The following is an 8,346-nucleotide window of genomic DNA, read 5'->3' on the forward strand; positions in this document are numbered from 1 at the left end:
TTATGGAGAAAGTGACAGAAATACCAAGAACAAAGAGCCATGACGGAAGCCTCGCTAGAAGAGAAAATTACCCCTATAGAAAGAACACATTGCATTTGAGGATGGCCCAAAGCATAGTCATTGGCTACTCTCCCTTTCTTGGCCAAAATCTACATCCGAGCAGGAGCCACGCTCTCAACAATAACAAATGTTTCTTCATCAACTAGGATTCAATTTGCCAGGTGTTATGTCCCTTGTCCATGCATAGCTCACTCTAGTTGCTACCTCAATTGTTCCAATGTCTCACATGTTACAAGAGGAACCTAAGATGGTAGGCCAACTTCCGTTCTCAGAGGAAGAGAACAACAGGTACCGATTGGCCATTAAAAGACAAGTCTACAACCAACCAAAGTACCACATCGTTAGCAATTTGAGAGAGCTAGTGAATAAGGAAGGCACGATGAGACAAATAGTTGACCATTGCAATCTCCACAGATACATGGAGAAGGCTGGCCAAAAAATTGACCATGACAGATGCATAACATTCCTAAAAACTTTCGATGAAAGAAGGAACATTAACACGGTGGCCATCAAGCACCCACCATTCACTTGCAAGTTAAAGTGGCTCACATCCTCATTGCAAGCCAGAGATGTAATGTTCTCAGGAAAAAAATAGGTGTACCATTGTTGGAAAGTCTTGCAACCAATGTCTTAGATGAGGAAAATTGAAATGCCTATGTCATCCGGAAGACAATACAAACATCAACAAAGGTACTAGCCACATCACCAAGGGTGGCAGAAAACTATTCTCTAGCTACTATAGTGGAGTTCGAGAGAAAACAACCTACCTCCAGCTACTATAGTGTAGTCCGAGAGGAAACAACCTACCTCCAAGGCTTCGACTATAGGCTTTGGAGGAGTGTTAACTGCCATCATTCAGGAAACTCTAGGGGAGATAGAAAGAGAAGCAGTAGAGAAGACCCCAGAGCCATCACCAATCTGAGACGAGCATTGCTCTCCCACCCCATCAAGCCCAACCATCTCACTTTCAGTAGCAAGAGAATAGGGGGGAGACAAAGTCCACAAGGAATAGTAGGATAACATAGAGATAGTTACTAATAAAAAGGAGAATGACCAACCATCTCAATAGCAAGAGACGGAGAGGACAATTCGTGAGCAGCAAGGCTAAAAAATTTTCAAGTCAAGGGGAGAGGAAAAGATCACACTCTTAAAATCCCCATACGAAGAACTCGATCCACCTTCAAAGAAACATAGAGCTGCAAAAGGTGGAGGAGGAATCGAAGAGACTAGAAGAAGAGCATAAGAAAACGGCAGAAGAGGAGGAAGAAAAACTAAATAAAAAGGGAGGAGGAACAAAGATGGAATCAAAGATTTAGCCTACAAGCTGTTACGTCACTGCAACATTTACTCCATGGCACGACAACTAAGCCTGGCTTGGGGAGCCAAAATAGCAAATGCAGCCACCTCAATAGGAGCCACTAGAGCCAGTCCAAGAAGAAGGGTGTGACTCTAAATCAAATCAATAAAAGAAAGAACGAGTGTAGGAACCAAGCTCCCTTTGTGGCCACAACAAGTATAGTCAGAAAAGAAAAGGGCTCCATGCTAAGCCATGCATTCCTTGGTAAGTATCTTAGGCCCCCTCAAAATGTGACTACTGTTGAGCATCAAGATGATGTCTAGCGTGCCCTCTCCCAATGAATCTTAAAAAAAAAACCGCGATATTTTCTCTGATTATATATTTACAATCAGATCTAATTGTTGCAAGCACAATTAATCTTTCATGTGCAACCATCAATGCATGCACAAATAAAAAAGAAATAGCAACAAGAGTTTTGAGCATAGGAAGCAGTCCCACCCAAATCTAGGGTTTCTATTTTAAGGTCACACCTTATTCTTAGGGTTTCACTTCCTACTTGTAACTCTTTTTTGAGATCCGCAAGTTACTTTGTGAATTTGATTAATTATGAGAAGTCTATTTTATCCTTATGAAAAAGTTAGCATTTCTACCCTAAAAGATAATATGGGCATTTATGCCTATGGTAGAGCAATTCATGCGTTGCCCTACCCGAACTCGCGCTTAGTAGGATTTCAAATGCTTTTCCAAGTTTGTTTAGACTTTAGAATCGATAAATTCTTATCAATATCCAACAAGTCCTATAGACTTCTAATATTTATTTAATTTCTTGATACTGATAGTTTCACGATTGTCGAGTATTCCATAATTGTGCAACATTGCAAATAAGAAATGTAGGTAACCACATTTGGTGAAAAATCGTCCATCTTCATCCATTGCAATGTTTCTAATGCCTCATCCTCTAGACCGTGGTCAATGTATCATGCAACCAAAGCATTCCATGTGACCACATCTCGAGTTGGAAGTTCATCAAATGCCTCAAGTGCTTCTGCCAAACAACCCACACTTTTCATACATATCCCACTAGTGTATTGCCAATATATAGATCTTTTTCAAAGCCCTATTTTATGATTTCATTATGTAATTCTCGACCATTATCCATGGCTCCTATCTTAGCACATGCTTTCAAGCTACAGACATAGGTGACACCATCAATAAATATACCCTGAAGTCGCATATCTGTCAAGCACTTTAGTGCTCCCTCAGCAAGTCCATGCTCCACGTATTCTGCAAGTGATTTGTCCACATTGTAGCATCCTGGTAAGGCAACTCATCCATGAATGCATGTGCTTTCCCAAAGACACCACATTTGGCAGACATATCTACTAGCTAAGTACAAACAAAAACATCCTTCTCAAACCCCTCATTGACCGCATCCACATGTAGTTTCTGGCCAATATCAACAAGTTTCAGCTTTGTGCAAGCCTGCAATAGTGCCTGAATTGTAAATGGGCTAGGATGGACAGAATCTACTTGCATATTTTGGAACAAAGTGAGAGCACCTTGTTTGTCACTAGATCAATGTGCCCTTGCAGAAGAGAAGTCCAAGAATTCTCACTTCGTTGGACTAGCCTGTGAAAAACTTGTTTGGCAATAAAGCCAAGTCTACTTTCTACAAGCACATGAGCCCAAGGACCTTGTGAGACTCAAGTCCATTTTTGTATATGTGCATATTCACAAAAGAAACATATGTTGGATTCTTCTCAACCTTGCATTGCAATAGAAGGGACATAAGATTGTCCATTGAAGGGAGGTCATTCTAGAGTTCTAATAAGGAAAACTTGTACAATGCTTCCACACTTGCCATATATGCTTATTAGCATGCTACCAACAAAAACATCCAAAGTGAGCTCCATGTTTGAGGCATCACCATGCAAAAATTTTACCATATTCAAACACAATATGTTGCTCAATTTCTCTTCAACAAATCCTTCTCCTTCTAAGATGGAACCAAAATCATGAAGGGCAGGCAGTTATAAATGTCTGCTTATTGGGGGTTTCCCCTTCCTCTTTCATTTTCATGTATAATTACAAGGCATAACAAAATTAGCTGCAAAAGCAAGGCATAACAAAATCAATCGCAAAATCATATTTAGGGTAGCATACACATGAGCAAAGGCTGCAAATTTACGTACTAGTACCTATCTGCACCTTTGAAGGAACTTACAATTGGTTCTTGCATAACACAAGGAGAAAAATATTAAAGCATTGCTCGGTATGATAGGTTGTTGTGTCTTCTCATCTTGATCCTCCCACTTCTTTAGCTTTAGTCAAATATGGTCACTGCAAGGTTGGCTGCTACTCTAAGCACTCTGGATGGAGGGTGGCTTGGTGCTGATGTTGACATGCATAGCTCAATAGTAGTTGATAGAAGGGGTGGAAGGGACCTAAGCACTCTGGATGGAGGGTGGCTTGGTGCTGATGTTGACATGGGCAGAGGCATAGCTCAATAGTAGTTGATAGAAGGGGTGGAAGGGACCTATTGGATATCCAATTAGACTATTTACAGTCAAGCACTAGCATTGGTGAAGATCGATGGGTTGTTGTTGCACCTCTGCAACCTTGGTGTCCAACAAGCCATACACACCAATGACTACTTCCACTACATGAATGCAGCTCCTACAACATCCTAGCCTATGAGATTGAGCATGAATACAGCCCTGATCTGTACGCTGGCTCCAGTTGCTGCCATTTGTAAAAATTTTCCAAATGTCGTAGCCTGCTAATGACTTGATTCTTGTGTCCTAATGTGTGTAGCCATTTTGTCCTCAAGCTCGAGGACAAATGTGTATAGCCACCTTCAGAATGTTCTTGTCTCAAAAGCTACAATCTACACAACATGAGCAAAGGCTACAAGCCATGTGCTGTTGGTAGTATATGGACCTCTCTCTCTCTCTCTCTCTCTCTCTCTCTCTCTCTCTCTCTCTCTCTCTCTCTCTCTCTCTCTCTCTCTCTCTCTCTCTCTCTCTCTCTCTCTCTCTCTCTCTCTCTCTCTCTCTCTCTCTCTCTCTCTCTCTCTCTCTCTCTCTCTCTCGTCAAGCACAAATTGTCAAGCCACAAATCCTCCTCCTCATGATCGTAGATCAACCTGCTCATCCACGTGTGCGCGGACAACAAGGAAGATACTACAGTTGTGGGATCCATTTTTGCAAGGTTCATTAGATGGTTCCTCCTATTGCACATTTGTGATGTTTTCAATTAATGATTTCTCATCTTGCACATTCATTGCTCATGTTGCACATTCATTGCTCATTAATGATTCCTTATGATGCGCTTCTAATTCGCTCCATTCCTACCTTGCAGACCCCATGACCTTGCAACTCTACAAACGAAAGAGCCTCGGACCAACAAAATAAAAGGGGGGTGGGAGCCCCCCCATCGTCCATGTGCACGTGGATGATGGGGGGGCTCCCACCCCCTTGATCTTGCAACTCTACAAAACCAAGGACCCTCAGACCAATAAAATAAATTGCAACTCTACAAACCCAAGAACCTCAGACCAACAAAATAAAAAGGGGGTGGGAGCCCCCCCATCATCCGCATGCACACGGACAATGGGAGGCTCCCACCTCCCTTTTTTGCAAGTTAAGCCTTTTATTATCACCTGAGGTTGATTAAGACATGGACTTGTGAGAGGAATCATCTTCCCCTTGCATCATCATCAAACTTCATGGTGATTAAGCCATAGACCTAGGGCTGATCGAGGCATAGACCCTTACATCATCATCAAACCTTGCATGTTTATATGCCACTTTTACTTCCTCCCTTATCAACATCTGCAATATTTCAATCTTTTTGTTGAGATCTAACAACACATGTAGACTTTAGGCTATCTTATTATTAATAAATTGGATGTTTTTATATAATTGTATAGAGACACGGCTACTTCACTTTGCTATCCATCATATGATTCTCCTTTTGATGCTATGTTGTCTATCTATAACATGCAAGATAACAAAGAAATTAGTCACTCCATCTTCTATATACTTTAAGAATGTAGTCCGTAGTGCATACAAAAAAGTATACTTTAAGAATGTAGTCCACATAAATTTGGAGCTATGAAGAAGAAAGTAATGTGATTGTCCTTCCTACCAAGTATTGCAACTAGCCACCATTAGGGTTTGCTAGCATGTAGGTGTGCATGCCACCACTCACATTGCTAACATGTTTGCTAGAGGAACATGTGCACTAAATAGTTGAGATCTCCATGCTCGATTGCATATAATGATGCTGTGTAGTATATAGATTAGTGGCAAAATGTGTGCACTATCAAATGGGCATACAATTAGGAGCCAAATCTTCCGGTACAATTGCCCCATGGTTTGCATAGGAGCTTGATATATTCTAGAGGTCATTGCTATGTAGTTGAGATATCTATGCATTATAGTACATATTAGTTTATTATGGCACTTGACATGGGTAGACACTTGGGACACATTCTATACCATTATAAGTGCCCCATGTTTGTTAAGGGCTCTACCAAATGCCAAAGATAATTGCTTTATAGGTAAGATCTCAATGCTACCTAGTACAGGTTAGCACTATATAGCACAAAATCTATTTATGATATAGTGGAAAAAGATCTTATGAGGTATTGAATAATAGCAAGACTTGACTAATGTCCCATTTTGGCATAGGATTTCATGAATTCTTACTCCAGTAGCTTATCCATTTGTGTGTAGAGGAGCTCCTAGGATAACACTTTATTCCACCATGATTTGGACCTATAGATCACAAGCTACATCATAGTTAAAGCTTTGATAGAAGATGTTTGCATGATGCAAAAATGATATATATTATTAAAAAGTCACATTAATTCCTCAGCTAATTGCAAAATAACAACAAGGAAATCTCGCAAAAATAAAATCCCCAAAGGGATTGTGCTTTATCAATTTCATGGCCTTCCTACTCAATTGTTGACTTGCATTTGGCGTGATCCGTGAAATTTCAAAAAAACCATTGTTTGCTCATCCTCTCTTTGGCACATTTCCATAGGTCGTGTAAGGTGATCATTTGCTACAAGGTGATATAAAATTGCTACCATGGGTCTCTTTGTTGCTTGCCAATGTCTTCTTTTAGTTTTCCTATTGCCACCAATAGTATATAATTAAAATCCCTCTACAAGTAGTATCTTGGGAGATCACCACAAGGGGTTTATGCATTCCATAGTGACCTTCAACTTCCACTATTTTGAGCTACAATATAATAGGTAGGTGATTAGATAAAAGACATTCAATATCCACCTCTAGGGTGGTCATTACTAGGAGGGGGCCATGAGTCATGGTCATTACAATGCCTCCTATATAGTCAAGCCCAATAATTTTTATGAATGAATGAGTTTTGGGTAAAGGATGGCTCAGAGATTTGCAACACCTTTGATATGTCCTCCATCCCCCAACTATGTAGTACCTCCTCATACGAATCAAGCTCAATACCTGAGCAAACTAAAGATTAGGACGATGCATCACGCTAGTCCATGATCATGTTGAAGTCACCCCCAACAAGTCCTATTCTTGGTGAGACATCAAGTAGTTGACCCCATTGCTTCCCCTTTGTTGTATTGTCATTAGCTCTATAGACATTGATGATGTTCATTTTTCTCTTTTCCCACATTATAAAGATAGTCAAAATGCTACCATCTTCAAACCTATAAATGCATTCTGGGTCTCTACTTGATTTGATTATGTCATGTCGTCAAAATTACCATTTTGACTCCCTCAAGGTAGTATGAATACTACTTGTGCTGGAACTTAGAACTACTCCATCTATGTCACTTGTGTTTCAAAGCATTTATAACATCAAAGTCATGCTTAGTAATCCATTTCCAAAAAAGAAGTTTCTTCACCTCTCCATTCAATCTGGGCTAATTTTGATATCCGTTATCTCCATATTGATTTTAGGAGTGCCCCTTAAACCCTTTTTTTTTCTAGTGTCTTCCTCCCAAGCTCTAGAGTTGAGTTGAGCCATTAAGAAATCTTGATTGTTATTCCCTACTCCTTCATGGCAATGCCCATGTGAGGCTACGTTATTTTTGCATCCCAACCTAAAAACTCTATGTTGAGTTATTCTAGTAGAACTCCTTTGAGTTGTGCAAATTCATTGATTTGATCATGACTATCATTTGGAATGGAAGCTTTAATCCAAAATTTTTAAATCTAAGGTAGGTTCTTAAGCATGCTATCAAGGATTTTTAATTACTTTTGAGAGATTTTCTTATCATTTTTAGTCATAATATTCTATCATCCTTCTTGATCCACCTCTTTAGTTGCTTCAACACTTTTATCTTTATCGTCTGCAACATTATTAATTGTTTCCACAAAAGGTGCTCTAGCTGGCTACTTTTCGTGATTATTCTCTACCTTGATTTCTGGATATTCTTAAAAATAGTGGCCCCATTAATCACAATGGCAACATGAACTAGGAAATCAACTTTAGAAAAGGTTATGTTGCAGTTCTCCCAAAATAGGAATGTCAATCTTGATGAAGTTTGCCTTCTCCTCCATTATGTTCCAAAGCAAGAAAATGTAATTTCTCTAAGGGTTAGTGTAAGGTGCCCGTCCCAGTACGCTTTTAGCGGTCTATCGAGAAATAAACATAAGTGTCGCTGCCCGGCACTCCCATGGAATGTTCCGAGTTTTTCGCCTAGGGTTTCCCGAATCCGCCTCGTAACGAAACGTTCACGGCCAAACCCACTAGGATCGACCTGAAATTAGGGCTCCAAGTAGCCAAGGTCTCCTAACAGCATTCTGGCATCGGATCCTAGACATCCTACTTTACCCAGTGATATCCAAGCCGAAGCAGACCCATGCCGCACTTGGTTCAAAGAGAATGGGAAATGAGAGGGATGCGCCACTCAACCTCTCTGCCTGTAGGGCATAGTCCCATCCCGATCCCCTAAAATTGCATGAGTTGGGTTGTGACCTAACAATACC

Source organism: Lygodium microphyllum, chromosome 10, assembly GCF_053477565.2.
Source record: "Lygodium microphyllum isolate KBCC chromosome 10, Lygodium_microphyllum_v1.1.10, whole genome shotgun sequence".
Lineage (NCBI taxonomy): Eukaryota > Viridiplantae > Streptophyta > Polypodiopsida > Schizaeales > Lygodiaceae > Lygodium > Lygodium microphyllum.